The sequence below is a fragment of the Suncus etruscus genome, chromosome 19 (genome assembly GCF_024139225.1).
Source record: "Suncus etruscus isolate mSunEtr1 chromosome 19, mSunEtr1.pri.cur, whole genome shotgun sequence".
Taxonomy (NCBI): domain Eukaryota; kingdom Metazoa; phylum Chordata; class Mammalia; order Eulipotyphla; family Soricidae; genus Suncus; species Suncus etruscus.
In genome coordinates, this window is record NC_064866.1 from 10,912,636 (window position 1) to 10,929,649 (window position 17,014).

Consider the following 17,014-nt stretch of genomic DNA (forward strand, 5'->3'; position numbering starts at 1 on the left):
CCCCCAGAAAAACATTTACTCTGACTCATCTTATATTCAATTGAAACTATGGTTTGTTACATATTAATTTGTCAATCTTCCCCCAAGTCAACCATATTTCTCCCCTAGGAAGCATTAGAACAAGCCATTTCCAGGGAGTACTGAGTGATTTTTATTTTTTCTGAAAAAGGGTATAAGATTTTCTTCATATATCTCATATCTCTTAATACTCACATATAGCTCAAAGATGACTTAAATTGATATTCAATTGGTGCTGTATAGGAGCTAGAGAAGTATAAGAAAGCGTTTTTTCCTACATCTCTGCTATCAACAATTATTATAACATATACAGGTATGTAATTTGTGAAAAATTAACCAGCAGTATGCAATAGAAATCAAAATAAAAACAAGTGAATAGCATAGTTTACTAAGTTGGGAGAAGAAAAATATTTAAGACTGGGAAGTTGTGAAAGGATTTGATTGAAATCTTGGGGAATTATTAGGCAATGGTAGAGAAGGATGTAAGAGAAAAGAGAAACATGGTGAGAAAAAGTGCAAAATCATGCAAGCACAGGGCATGTTCAGTCAAAGGTAAGAGGTGGAGGGCATCAGTCTCTGAAATAGCAGGATTTTCAGGCTGAAGAGTATGGATTCACCTCTGTAGGTAGGACAGAAAAATTTTGACCATGGCAGTCACTGTTAGAAATGCTTGCCAGAGGGTATGTAGAATATACTAAAGTTAGAAAAACAATCTAGAAAGTACACAATCCAGGTTCGAGGGGATGAGACTTCCTCCATGGCAGTGACCAAAAAGAGTTGTAGAGAGAAGATTAAGAGAAATCTTTTTTTTAATTAATATCTTTATTTAAACACTTTGATTACAAACATGATTGTGGTTGAGTTTCAGTCATGTAAAGAACACCCACCTTCACCAATGCACCAATTCCCATCACCAATGTCCCAAATCTCCCTCCTCCTCACCTCACCCCTGCCTGTACTCTAGACAGGTTTTCTACTTCCCTCATTCATTCACATTGTTTTGATAGTTCTCAATGTAGTTATTTCTCTAACTGCACTCATCACTCTTTGTGATGGGCTTCATGTACTGAGCTGGAACTTCCAGCCCTTCTCGATTAAGAGAAATCTTGAGGATGAAATTGAATGACCAAGATGAACTGGAAATTTTACACCAGGAGAAAAAAGAAATGATGATTTTTACAAGTAATAAAGTTATTGGAAAGACTAGAATTGAGGGACGGCGGTACATTTTATTTGAAATTGTCTCCATTTGCGAGAACTGTGAGAAACTGTAAAATAAAGGTTCAAACAATGGGAGATAAAGATAAATGATGGTGGCCAAAAGTATAGGCCTAGCCAAACTAGACCTGAATACTTGAGTCCCACCTGTTATTAGATAGATAATGTTAGCTTTTCATTTCTTCTTAAAGAGGCACATAATTATAGAACTTACACGAGTGTTGGGAGGATGAATGGGCCCTGTCCAAAAAAGGCACTCAACACATAGTATCTTGTACATGGTCAGGGCCCAGTAAACCTTGGCCATTATCATTCATAACAAGCATTAATAAATATTCTTTAAAGTTCAAAGCATATTTTTATTTTACTGAGAAATTCTATAAGGTTAATATCAACAGTAGTCATAATATCCTGTGTTAGCTAGGAAACTGTATTTCAATAAGATTAATGATCATATAACTATTAGGTAAATAGAGTCACACTCAAATCCACATTTTCCCTGACAAACCTCTGCTATTCTTTTTTTGTTTTTTGGGTTTTTTTTTGTTTTTTTTTGGGCCACACCCAGCGATGCTCAGGGGTTACTCCTGGCTGTCTGCTCAGAAATAGCTCCTGGCAAGCACGGGGGACCATATGGGACACCGGGATTCGAACCAACCACCTTTGGTCCTGGATCGGCTGCTTGCAAGGCAAACGCCGCTGTGCTATCTCTCCGGGCCCAAACCTCTGCTATTCTACAAAATCTGCTGCCTCTGATTTAGATGGAGATTGGGAGAGAGAGAAAGGATGCTCTTGAAAGGTTGGCCATACAACCTTCAAACACTACCAAGTTTCAGGACTGGATTTTGATACATCAAAAGGTTCTAATAATCTACCCAAATAATAATCCTACTGGAAATGGATAAAGGTTAATAACTCTAGCAAAGATATTTAGATTGTTCAGGAAGAGGTCCTTATATGTTATTTAGTCTCTGCCAAATAGTTGTTCAGCATTGGTACTCACAATATTCATCTCATGCCTACCAGCCTTCCAAGGCTCTGGTGTATATTCAGAGCTTGATCTTTTGTAATATAGAAGAGAAAATGCTAATAACTCTGATAGCTATCAGCAAGAATCTCACCAGGCTGGAACAGAAGCCTATAAATTTCACATTTCAAGTGATTCCTACAACATTTAAAAGATTGGGAAATTGGGTTGAAGATAAATTGACAACGAATTTTGCTGGTAGCTGTGAAAATGGTTATTGCTGACCCCTTTCTCTCTTTGAATTACTGCTTAGCTTTCATTTTGGACATATGGAAAGAAAAAAAATCTTTGGGAACATTGCCAGATAAAATTGGCTTACCTAAGATTCCTAAATGGACAGAATATCTAAGAATAGATTCTAAAATGAGACACCAGAGAACTGAATAGAACCATAAAAACTGGGTGTTTTGTTTCTTCAACTTTTTCCAATAACTCCTTTGATTTAAAAATTGAATAAAGTCATGGCATAATGCCATCCTGAATGAACAGTAAAGAGTACTAGAAAAATGATAAGCACTTTTGAAAATATTCTGTGATCTAAAAATTGTAAGGAATGACAAATCGTATCTTTTCACCAAGGCATCAAGATGGAGGCCAGGTTTAACGAAAGGTAGAGATGGGAAATTTCTTGTTTTAGTCCTACCTTGGAAAGTTGATTGCATCATGGCCCAGGGCATTTAAAAATATGATTGCCACACATCTTTCCCCACATCTATAAAAAGTAGTTAATCAAAGGTCTTGCTGAGATTTAATTACTTAATACCGCAAAGTGCTTTGAAGATGAAAAGAAGATTATAAATATCTCCAGTTAAGTCCAGTTTTAAGAGAAACTGGTGGAAGTTAAGATCGAACAAATCATATTGTTCCAAAAATAGTTTCAGCAAGTGAAGGTGTTTTAGCTTTGTTAGATAACTTCCCATCATTACTCAGGTATTATACAAATATCCTCTTTTTGAGGTTTTGAGCATTTTATTCAGAGGTACAGCAAGGACATAGCTTATCTCCCTATGTATAAGGAAATCAGTAAATTGGAAGAAAAAGAAACACAGCATTGTGGCGAATCCTTCACACGTTGAAGGATAATCTGACCATAAACTCAGTGAGCCCAGAGAGGTTTCCTGGACCTTCCTGGCTATGCATGGGTCAAATTGCTTTTCTCAAATCAGCACTTGGAATGTGTGTGTGGTGTGATACTGTTAAACAGATGGTAGAAAACAGTGGAAAGAGGCTATGGTGGGTGATGGAGCTCAGATCAAGGTTACTTCAGCACTTCTAGCTGTGTGAAAATGAGCAAGTTACTTATTGGAATCTTGATTTCTTCTTTGGCAGAACGGGATCATTCCTTCCTACATGCATAAAGGGGGAAAAGAAATTGAAATTCTTCATAGAAAATTATAGGAAATACTGGGCCCATAGTTCCACTCTGAACTTTTACAATAAATTTCATCCTAATTATGTTCATTTGAGGGTATGTGGGTTTACTCTTGATGGTTGGTACTCTAGAGACCATATGAAGTATTCAGGATTGCATGTAAAGTAAGTGAGTAGAGTAAGTGTACTAACTCTGTCCTTTCCTCAGCCGAGACTGTCTTTCTTGAAGCTTATGAAATACAAACTTGTTGGATTATTGTTTTTAATTCAGAGCGGTTGGGGTTGCTCATATTACTTTACACATTTTTCCCTGGAGACTCACAAGAAACAGCATTAGGGGGTGCAGTGGGGGGGGAGTAGGGGAGATACTGTTTTCAGTCAATGTTATTTCTGGGGGAAACTTGAAAAAAAAATGGATCCAGATTGTTTTGAAGTCCCAGTTCACCATGCAGCTGTCTTGGTATTTCATTGCCTTGCAACTGACATCCTGATATTAAATTCCTGAAAATCAATCTCTCTGAAAACATGACTCACTGCAAAGGGGAAAAGGCCTGCGACGGCAGAGAGGTACTTTGTAGTGTCTTCTCAAAATTACTGAGGCCCTTTTTGTTTGGAGTGAAAGCACCCAAGCAGGCTTTCCCATGGGGTCTATAGAATAAAATTCTATTCCTCACAAATTGCAGCCAAAATTCCTTCCTGAGTTTCACAGTTAGAAGGGAGGGTGAATTTAGGGATCATGCTTTTTGCCTCCTATTTCATTGGAAGGAACACTGAGTTCCAAGCTTTCAGTTTTTTTTTGTTTTGGGGACCACACCTGGTGATGCTCAGGGATTACTTCTGGTTCTGTGCTCAGAAATCACTCCTGGCTTGGGGGACCATATGGGATGCCAAGATTTGAACCACCATTCATCCTGGATCAGCTGTGTGCAAGGCAAATGCCCTACCGCTGTGCTATTGTTCCAGTCTCTGAGTTCAAAGCTTTTTTTTTTTTTTGAGTTCAAAGCTTTTAAGTGATGTACAAACAGCACATGTCAGATCCTTTTCCCAAGCATGCACATATTATTTAATATCATTCATAAGTCAATCTAGCAATGTGTAATCACTGCCTATAAAAATGTCATCTGGATTTACAGGTTATAGCTACCTGGGTGTCTAAAGAGTAAATAATTTTTTTGGCTCCTGAGTTTTTTGTTTTATTTTATTTTTTTACATTTTTAAATGTAAACACCATGATTACAAAGTTGTTCAAAATTGATTTTCAGTCTTATAGTATGTGCCTCCTTCTCCCATGAATGTTTCCCATCACCAGTGTCCCTGGTTTCCCTTCGACGCTTCTCTCTACTGCCTCTGGAGCAGGCATTTTTCTATCTCTTCCCCTACCTCCCTTTTTTTAGACACTGTGGCTTGCACTATTGTTAATAAAAGGATACATGCATATTATTTTATCTCCATCCAGTACCCATTACTGTACCAAATGATCAGTTCCAATTATCATTGTAATAGTAGTCCGTTCAATAAAGAATATCATTTTTTCTAAAAAAAATAATCTTTATTTAAGCACCATAATTACAAACATGCTTGTAGTTGGATTTCAGTTATAAAAACGAATACCACCCTTCAAGTGAAAACTTCCCACCACAATTCCCTCATCTCCCTCCTCCTCCACCCCCTGCCTGTATTCCAGACAGGCTTTCTATTTCTTTCACTCACTACCATTGTCATGATAGTTGTTAGAGTAGTCATTTCTCTAACTGCACTCACCGCTCTTTACGGTAAGCTTCATATCGTGGGCTGGTCCTTCTACCAGCCCTCATCTGTACAATAAAGAATATCTTAAAATTAAACTTCACCCCTACAACATTCGCAGTCTTGTAATTCGGTGTTACCACAATATAAACAAACAAGCAAACAAAATCTACCTCAATTTTAGTCCGAAAAATAGTGCAATGGGTAAGGCACTTGCTCGGCTCTACATGGTGTACCCTGGTTCAATCCCCAGCAACATATATGGTTGCCCAAACACCTTCCTGGAATGATCCCTGTACATAACCGGAAGTAATACTGATTAAGATGTGGTCCAACCTTCTCACTCCAAAAACAAGAAAGAACTTATACTAAAAATCCGACAAAAAGATTTCAAATCAGGCACAATGAATTGGATGAGTTCGCGGGTTGTAAAAGGATGCAAGGAACAAGAAAATGAGTGACTGCATAATATTCCATTGTGTATATGTACCAGTTTCTTTAGCCATTCATGTTGAAGCGCATCTTGGTTGTTTCCAGAGACTGGCTATTGTAAATAGTGCTGCAATGAATATCGGTGTGAGGAAGGGATATTTTTGTGTTTTATTTTTGTGTTTATAGGGTATATCCCTAGGAGAGTGGTATAGCTGGATCATATGGGAGTTCAATAAGGAGAGATGAAGTCATGAAATTTTCCTATACATGGATGTACATAGAATCTATTATGCTGAGTGAAATAAGTCAGAGGGAGAGAGATAGACTCAGAATAGTCTCATTCATCTATGGTCTTTAAAAAAAAAAGACTTTTTTGCAATAATTCTCAGACGAAAGAGAGGAGGGCTGGAAGGTCCAGCTCATGACATGAAACTCACCACAAAGAGTGATGAGTGCAGTTAGAGAAATAACTACACTGAGAACTATCATAACAATGTGAATGAATGAGGGAGTAGAAAGCCTGTATAGAGTATAGGTGGAGGGTGAGAGTGGAGAGGAGGAAGATTTGGGACATTGGTGGTGGGAATGTTGCACTGGTGAAGGGGGTGTTCTTTACATGACTGAAACCCAACTATAATCATGTTTGTAATCAAGGTGTTTAAATAAAAATATTAATAAAAAAAGAACATGAGTGACAAGATTGTAGCACTTCGATTACTGTAAGCAACAGGTTGGGAACAAAATTAATGTCTAATTGCTTTCCCCACCTCTCTCCACTTCTCTTCAAAATGGCACCAAGGCTATCAGCACTGGCATCTGGTGTAGAGGACAAAGATATAAAACAAGGAACAGAGATAGACACTACACATGTCTTAGACTTTGGCTCTACCCTCTTATCTGGTAAATGGTTGTTGCCTGATTTATAAAGAAATTCCTCTTACAGAGAAGATTCATCCTGAGAACCAGACTACTTGTTGAGTCCCAAAGTACAAGAGGGAAAAACTGCACCATGCCACAACCATGACCCGTCGCCAGAATGCTTCCCCTCAGTGTCAGGATTGCTACAGCGAAGCTTCACCCATTCTTGAGTGTTGCCAGGGAAAGAACCGACCATGTGTCCCTTTTCTGAAGATTGGCACCGTTGGGTTCCTCAGCTCGAGTTAAATAAGGTATATGCTCAAGAATAGGAACAAGAACACAAAAGAAGCCCAGAGTAGATTCTACTTTACTTCTCCATTATTTTGCTTTCAGTTTCTCCCACATCCTTAATCACAGGGGACTAGAAAGCCATGCCACAGAAAATGTTGTTATGATTTTACTAAAATCTCTCTCTCTTTTTCCAGTCCTTGGGTCATATTCAGGGGTGTCAAGACTTACTCATTATATATATATATATATATATATATATATATCATATATAATCTTTATTTAAGTACCACGATTATAAGCATGATTGTAGTTGGGTTTCATTCCTAAACAAAATACCCCCCTTCACCAGTGCAACCTTCCCACCACCAATGCCCCATCCCTCCTCCCCGACCCCTGCCAGTATTCAAGAGAGGCATTCTACTTCTCTCACTCATTAACATTGTCATACTAGTTGTTAATGAGGTTATTTCCCTAACTGCACTCACCACTCTTTGTGGTGAGCTTCCTATTGTGACCTGATCTTTCTGGCCAGGACTTATTCTTGACTCTGTGCTCTGAGGCTATGCCTGGTATTGCCAGATGCTGCATTCAAGGCAAGTGCCTTTCCCTTATAATACCTCACCAGCCTCCTGTGTTGATCTCCTTTGGTCAAGGTGGTGCATATGGGTGAGAGCAAGAATAAGGTTGTTCTTGGGTAATAAGTTTCACTTCCAAGTATTACAAAATGATGAGAAACAACAACTTTAACCCTATCCTTGATATAGACTTATCTCTGGTTTTTTCCTCCCATTTCATTTAGTATCTATATATTTAGAAATAAGATTTGTTTTATCTCCCTTTCCTTCTGTGTTCCAGCTTATTAGCCTATTTTAATTTGACTTATCGCTGAGATGCAAATGAAAATGAGTCCACTCTTGTCCTCTATACAATTGGTAAAGATCAAGATCAAAAACAATATCCAGTGTGGCCCGAGTACAGGTTAAACTGGCATCCTGATGAGTATTAAAACAATCTGAATATATATGTATGCATGAATGCATGAAAGTCTTAAAAGTGCTTTAAAATAGGGGCTGGAGGGCCTGGAGAGATAGTACAGTGGTGTTTGCCTTGCAAGCAGCCGATCGAGGACCAAAGGTGGTTGGTTCAAATCCCGATGTCCCATATGGTCCCCCGTGCCTGCCAGGAGCTATTTCTGAGCAGACAGTCAGGAGTAACCCCTGAGCACCGCCGGGTGTGGCCCAAAACCCAAAAATAAATAAATAAATAAATAGGGGCTGGAGCAGTAGCGCAAGCAGTAGGGCATTTGCCTTGCACGTGCTAATGTAGGAAAGACCGCGGTTCTATCCCTGGCATCCCATATGGTCCCCCCAAGTCAGGAGCGATTTCTGAGCGCATAGTCAGGAGTAACCTCTGAGCGTCACTGGGTGTGGCCCAAAAAGCAAAGAAAAAACAAGTTCTTTAAAATAATGTTTTGTCCCAGTATCACAGTTCTAGGAAAGTATTATAAAGAACTAACAAGAAATGTTATAAAATGCATAAACAAAAACTACATTAAAGGAGCTAGAGAGATAGTACAGAGATGTAGCTGCATGTAGCTGACCCTGATTTCAATTCCTGGCATAATGCTTGGCTGTCTGAGCACTGCAAGGAAAGATCTCTGAGCACAAAGCCAGGGGTAAACCCTGAGCATATCAAAAAATTTGGGAAAACACACATTATTTACTAAAAGTAAAAGAATACTATGAAAATTAGCTCTATTTTAAATATCAATGAAAAATACCTTGCATAACAAAAAATTAAATAATTAAATACATAAATCTTGAATTTTGATTTCTTTTTGAATTTTGATTTTTTTATAATGACAAGGAAATAAATCAGAAGAACCCAAATTCACTCTAGATTTTATCTGTTAGAGCCTAAATATTGTTCATAATACCTTGGTCAGTTCCCTTTCTAAATAAGGGTTATTAATGCTCTTTTTTCTCTTATGTTTGTAGTTTAACTTTTATAAAATCATTTAAAAGAACAAAAGAAAAAGAAAATTAGCTCTATTTTGATCATATAGCATTATGAAAAAGAGCTACGTGTAAAACTATAGGACCTATGTATACCTTTAGTGACAGAGCGCACAACTCACATAGTGGTAGTCTGGATTTCATCCCTAGCATTTATTTATACACATTTATACAAAATAAATTACCTGCTACATTTCTATGCTTATCTTTTTTGTTGTTGTTGTTGTTGTTGTTTTGTTTTTGGGTCACACCTGGCACTGGCTCTAGGCTCAGAAATCGCTTCTGTCAGGCTCAGGGGACCATATGAAATGCTAGAATTCAAACCACCGTCCTTCTGCATGCAAGGCAAATACCTTACCTCCATGCTATCTCTCCGGTCCCCATTTCTATGTTTATCAAAGACCATGGCTAGACAGATTTGTGGGGCAGGGAGGAGAAAAATATATATATACATATATGCTAGTGTTTACTATAGTTTTATCTGAGTGGAAAGTTTTAGCAATTTTAATTTTCCTTTGTATAGCTTTTTAATTGTCTTCCCCTGCATTCTTCATAATAAACTTGTGGTACTAGGACAGAAATGAGCTTTTATGCTAAGATTAAAAATTTAATACAGCTATAGGATATCACTACACAACTATTAAAATAGCTTAATAGCAAACATTGAGAAGAATGCAGAGAAACTGGCTTGTTCTTATATTACTGGTGGGAATATGAAATGGTACACCCATTGGAAAAGTGTATGGCAGTTTCTTACAAAGCAAACAGCCTAGCAACTAAACTCAATCTTTATCCCAGAAAAAATAACACATATTTTCACACAAACCTATACATGAATGTTTACAGCAGTTTTATTTGTAACTGACATTCACAAGAAATAATCCTGAGGTCCTTCAGTGTGCAAATGATTTTTAAAATGTGGTGTATACATTCTGTGAAATACTACTGAGCAATAACAAAGGAGTTGTTGATACGTTGGACAACTTGGACATACCTTGAAGGAATAATGCTGGTGAGACATCTGAAAAGATTCCCTACTACATAACTCTATATGCTGTCCTTAAAGTGACACAATTATAGAGATGGGGAGGAGATGAATGGTTGCTCAGAGTCAGGCCAAGGCTGAAGGAAAGAGGTGACTATATCCATGAAGGTCCACCACAGAAGCCCTTGGAGCTTTGTGGCATGGAACAGTTCTGTCTTCTGTCTTATTCTTTGGTCACATCCAGAAATATCAGGGTTAATCCTGGCTGGCTCTGCACTCAGGAATCACTCTTATGATATAGAATTTGAGTCAACTGCATGCAAGGGAAGGACCCTACCCACTGTATTATCTCTCTATCTCCAAGCAGCAGTTCTTCTCTTGACTATGGTATGGATCATAAAAGGCAACAAAATGACACACAACAAGATTTTCTCTCTCTCACTCACATACAAGCACACCCATGCATAAATATGAGTGAAACTTAAGCAATCTGAGTGAGTTAGGTAAATAGTATTAAGGTTAATATTCCAGTGGTTAAACCAGTGTTGCATATGATTAAACAAAATATGAATGTGGATTGACAGAGGATGAACAGTATACTGGTCCTCTCTGCATTAATTTTTCAACTCTATGGGAATGCATCAATGTCCCAAAACACAGTTATAAAGAAACGGACAGGAGCCTATAACTTAAAGCATATTTAAGAGACATTTACCTTCTTTTTATGACTTGATGTGTACTAGTTATTTTGAAACCTGAATCAAATTCTGACCCATGTAACATTGTGAGGCAGCACAAATGTGAATATTGTTTGGATAGTTGATGCTCTTAAGAAACTATAAGAGCATTGATGGGTGTGGCCCCAAAACAAAAGAAAGAATTTACAAGGGGGAAGACTGAACAGAGAAATAATATAGCGGTTAAGGCACTTGCCTTGTGCCAGCTGACCCCAGAAACTGGATGTGGTCTCCTGAGCACCTCCAGGAGTGAACCCTGAACACAGAGCTAGGAATAGCTTTTTTTTTTTTTTTTTTTTTTTTTTTGGTTTTTGGGCCACACCTGGTGTTGCTCAGGGGTTACTCCTGGCTGTCTGCCCAGAAATAGCACCTGGCAGGCACGGGGGACCATATGGGACACCGGGATTCGAACCAACCACCCTTGGTCCTGGATCTGCTGCTTGCAAGGCCAATGCCGCTGTGCTATCTCTCTGGGCCCTAGCTTTTGATTATCACCAGGTGTGGCTCACAGCCCTTTATCCCAGCCAAAATAAGATAGATATTTTGGTTTAGTCGCTTGTTGTGTTTTTGTTGGAGTGATGCCAGGGATTAAAATCAAGGTCTCACAATATAAAAGGGAAGATGTTGGGGTATATAGGAGGGGGGTTGGGTACACTAGTTATGGGTCTGTGATACTGGAATTACATGCATGGAAACCATCATTAACAATAGAACCTTAGTCCCCCCACAAAAGTTTCAAATAAAACTGTGGTCTCCTACATACAAAATAAGTAACCCATTGTTTTGTTAGATTCCTAATCCTGTTTGGATACAATGAAGGTATTGTGGTTTATTTTTTTAAACAAATTCTTATCTTCTCAGAGATTGAAACAAAATATTTAAGATGAAGTCATGATACCTCCCTGTGCTTCCAAACATTGTGATCAGGAGCAAAAGAATGGGAGTGGAGACTGGCTTGACTTTGACTCAAGTGGATGCGTATATTGTTGTCTATTGTGATTACTTAGCATGCTTTCTAATTTTACCATCATAGTACTTTCTTTTTAGTGAAGAAAAAAAAAAATCAAAAGAAAGTCAAATCTTCAAGGAAACTATCAACTCAGCAATAGAACATGCAACGAGCACTTTTTTTTCCCCAGGCATCATACTGAAGTAGGTAAGCAGGCATGCATACTTCATGGGGCAAACCCCCTCCCCCCCATGACAATGAGTTCTTGGGTTCTTGGGAATTGTAAAACCAACTAGGCCTAAGGCTGCCAGGACCCATCTGCTGGACTCAGCAACGCAAGCCTGCTAAGACCATTAACTGGGTGCAGAACAGACCCAGAGAAAGCCACCCCTTCCCCCACACCCCCAATGTGGAGCTTCAGCAGGAACAAAGGCCAGGAAAGATACGTCAAAAAAGACCATCAGTTGCTCTCAATTCTTCCTTGGCAACCACCCTAGCAACAGATTTCTATCTCAGCCGAGGGACCCACATGTTGCAGCTTGGGAGAAACCCTGTAAAAGCCAATGTGAAACAAAGGGAGTCACCACATGAGCTGCCCTCACCCATATATTGCCAACCTATGTACATGGTGCCCGAGCACATGTTGACTGCATCTCCCCTCCTGATTAGGGAACTTTCATACTTTAACACTTGCGTGTTCCTGGGACTCTCACTCTGGAGAAGCTGTCATTCTCTCTTGAAGCGTGTTTCTCTCTCTTTCACCTTGCTTCCTTCCTCAGATTCAAACAAAGCCTATTTTTAACTTCACTGCTCATCTCCTCCTGAAATTCTTTTCTGAGAGGAAAAGGCAGGGCCCCAAAAGGTCTGGGGGGGGGGGGGTCTAGGACTGACTTTCTTTTCCTGTAAGGAGTCAAACTCACAGCAGACTCGACAGTCCTAGATTTCCCCAGCCATTCCCGGAGTGCAGCTGTGCAGAAAAAAGAAAGCATTAAAAAAAATTGGGGGGGGGGGGGCTCTGCCTCTCTCCTCTTCACTTCACATTGGTCACCCAGGGACTGCCACTGACATCAATATTAGGTGTTAAAGATGAAACCAATCAATATAGTGGTTTTGGCTCCACAAAGTTTAAAGGTTGCAAGAGGCAGAGAGAATGTGAAAAGCCAGCAAGTCCATTCTGAATCCATAAGTCAGTGCTTTTGGTATATTTGAGATTGTACAAGTCAAAATACTGTCCTTTGCACCCTTAAAACAAACAAGTCTTGGGGGCCGGAGAAATAGCATGGAGGTAAAGCGTTTGCCTTGCATGCAGAAGGACGGTGGTTCGAATCCCGGCATTCCATGTGGTCCCCCGAGGCTGCAAGGAGCGATTTCTAAGCCTAGAGCCAGTAGGAACCCCTGAGTACTGCTGGGTGTGACCCAAAAACAAAAATGAAACAAATAAACAAACAGAAAAAAAAAAGTCTTCCGTGAGACTTCATCTATGGTGGGGAGGAGAGTTCCTTGAACCTGGAGGTGACTTACAAAGAGGACTCAGCATCACTGTTCCCTCATCAGTGCTTTTCATTTCAGAGCTTCCCAACCCAAATGATATTGCATTCTCATTGTCAGCTGACTGCTGTCACCTTCAGGGAGGGGCCAGAACAAGGCTAATGATGTTTACTGAAGCCTTCGGGTGCTCAGAACATGGTGATTGGGCTCAGATTCAATCTCTCTCATCACCAACCAAGTCCTTGAACCTTTCAGCTATGGCTCTATTATCCAAATATTGGATTAGAAGGAAATCAACTCAATGAGTCTTTCAGGAGGAAAGCTGGTTATGTGGCTTGGGATGGGGGGGATGGGGAAACACGACATAATTATATTTGATGAGGATGATTTATTTCACCTTGATGAAATGGAAATGCGATGAGACTAAGTTGGTTTCTTATAGATATTCGTGCACACACATTATGTAGATATATAATTGCTGTAGCTGCTGCCCAATCAGCTGTAATAATGTAAAGGATGTCATACTGTTCACGGTATTAAGGCCATAAATTAGTTTCATAGAGTGTGGCTTTTCTACAAAGCCACTTGGCAAGGCATAGTGTGATTAATGGCACACAAGGGAAGGCATGACGAAAGCGAGGACTAAAGGGGCAGCAGTAAACAAGACACAGGACAACAATGACAATAGCAATGTCTGTGGCACTTGATCTGAAAGGCAAAGACCTTCAGGTGCTGTGACCTGAGCACCTACTTAGCTTATTTAAAAATAAAACAAAACGACTCAACATTTCAGAAAAAAACAATAACCTCTGTCCTGGATATTATTGTTGACATTTATTATTTATCACTGCTGTGTTATATTATTACTAAATAGAGAATCAATATATTAAAATGTAAAAGACTTGCAGAAATAACAATTGCCAAATAAAGGTAAATTTCCTCCTGGGACTCAGCCACAGCCTGACCAGTGGAGCAAAACCTTTGTTTTTGCTCTACCATTTGTCACTATTGATCTGCCTGAGAGAGAGAGAGAGGGGGGGAGAGAGAGAGAGAGAGAGAGAGAGAGAGAGAGAGAGAGAGAGAGAGAGAGAGGAAGCACTCTTTGCTGCCTTGAAAAAGAATGATGTGTCCTTCCTCCCAAAACAATTTGCAACTTTCAGTCTCATTTGAATTCTAACCTCTGGAGTCTACTTTGATAGGAGAAACCAGAACAGAATGAGGTTTTTATTGTGATGTCTTGCCTACCATGATTTTAGTTCCAAAATGGGTCCACAAGCTGAAGGCATAATGATTTTTGGAGGGCTCCAAAGCTTGCCCTCTGACACTATGTTTGAATACAGTAAGTGAAATCTGTCTGGAAGCAAAGAAAAGAACATCTGCCAGCTTTCAAATGAGATGAAGAAAAATGCTGCCACCCAGGTCAACCCTAGTGTTTTTTTCTGGTTTCTGAGGAACCAGAAACCAAAAATTTATGACCTGCCCAAGATCTGATAATCTGGTCTTCTGGTTAGGGAAATTATTCGTTGGGCAATAGCTTAAAGATCTAAGCTGCTTTTTATTTTGATAGTAAAGAAAAACAACTCATTCTAAGCAAGCCATAATTAATGAGATAAAAATATTTTCCAGTATAAATCAACAAACGCCTATTGAGCATCTATCAACCACCATTGCTAAGGGACTAAGGATCTTTATTCGTTCGTCCAGTGTTTCCCAAGGGTAGTGTTCATTAAATAGAAGGCTAGTGCTGGGGATTCAGTGATGAATCAGATACATACTTCTTCCTTAGTCCCTGCAGGCTGCTATAACAAAATGTCATCCACCGGATGGCTTATGAACAATAGCAACTCATTTCTCAACATTCTGAAGCTTTGAAATCCTTGATGTAGGTTTCAAAAGATTTAGTATCTAATGAGTACTGGCCTCCTGTCTTATCATCATTCTCATATGGCTAAAGCAATAAGGGAGTAGTCAGGGTGTCTTTGGTAGAGGCACGTCTCTAAGGGCTTCATCCTCATGACATGGTCACTAGCCATAGGTTTTCCTTCTTTCACCATAATCTGATAGGTTGGGAATTCTAATGAATGAATTTCAAGAGAACACAAAATTTCAAGTCCATAGCATCTTCACTTGTGGAGTTTATACTTTGGTAAAGGAAATAACCAAGCAAGTCATCACACAATTAAGTAATCTACTGAAATTATGGACACTGATGGCAATGTACAGGCACTATATGACAAAATATGGTGAGTGCTTTTTCTGAATTCTAAAGGCTATGTAGTGTTTAAGCTTCCAAAAGATCTGGAATCCAAATATGTGAGTCCTTCTAACATTCTGCTAAGTTCTTTGTTTCTTTGTTTCTTCTCCTTTCCTTTCCTTTCCTTTCCTTTCCTTTCCTTTCCTTTCCTTTCCTTTCCTTTCCTTTCCTTTCCTTTCCTTTCCTTCCTTTCCTTTCCTTTCCTTTCCTTTCCTTCCTTTCCTTCCTTTCCTTTCCTTTCCTTTCCTTTCCTTTCCTTTCCTTTCCTTTCCTTTCCTTTCCTTTCCTTTCCTTTCCTTTCCTTTCTCCTTTCCTTTCTCCTTTCCTTTCCTTTCCTTTCCTTTCCTTTCCTTTCCTTTCCTTTCCTTTCCTTTCCTTTCCTTTCCTTTCCTTTCCTTTCCTTTCCTTTCCTTTCCTTTCCTTTCCTTTCCTTTCCTATTCGTTTTTTGGGCCACACCCGGTGATGCTCAGGAGTTACTCCTGGCTATGCACTCTGAAATCACTCCTGGCTTGGGAATCATATGGGACGCTGGGGGTCAAACCCAGGTCCATCCTGGCTCAGCTGCGTGCAAGACAAACACCCTACTGTTGTGCTATCACTCAGACCCCTATTCTACTAAGTTCTACCATGAAAAAAGGATGGATGGATTTCAGTAGGACAAGCCTGAGCTTCCACTTGACCTCCCTGGCTATGATGTGGAAGAGAACAAGAATGATCAAGGTGACACAGTGGAACAAGAACAAGACACTGGGCTATTATTCTTGGCTTGCCTGTTGAAATATTGCAGACGCACGGTAAACATAAAGTAATATGATCGTCCTTGTTATTATTTCCGCACTCAGGTAAGTATTTTCATTTTTTCAATTTCTTTTAGAAGATGAAAGGGAGGACATGGCAAGGATGCAACGTATTTTAGAACTTAAAATTTAGCAGTTCTCTTCCTCTAGCTCAAATGCAGCGAAGTAAGCCTTGATGAATGTTATGGACAAAGGAAGAAGGTTCTGGGCTGTAAAATCACCCCACGTGCTGTATCTCCACCCCTGGGTGAATGAATCTGAATCAGGGTTGCGCATGAAATAATCTAAACCAGGCTACGGGTGAAACACGTATAGTCTGGCGATCTTCTACCTCATATCAAGAGCTAGCTGCCCGTCAGAACTGTACAGAGATCACCCCAGATGGGAGAAGTAAGAATAGAATAAGGGCAGATAGTTCAGCCTAACCTGAGCCTGTCCTGCCCAGGTTTACATATAAGACAATCTTTGTTTTCCGTGAGACCAAGTTGTAAACAAACAGCTACAAAGAAACCAGGACAAACATGTGAATTAATTTTGTGAACTTTTTAATTCCGAAACTTTTTTATTTTTTAAATTGTTTTTATTAATATCTTTATTTAAACACCTGATTACAAATATGACTGTAGTTGAGTTTCAGTCATGTAAAGAACAACCCCCTTCACCAGTGCAACATTCCCATCACCAATGTCCCCATCTACCTCCCCACCCCCTGCCTGTACTTGAGACAGGCTTTCCACTTCCCTCATTCATTCACATTGTTATTATAGTTGTCAGTTCATTCACATTGTTATTATAGTTGTCAGTGTAGTTATTGAATTCTAAAACTT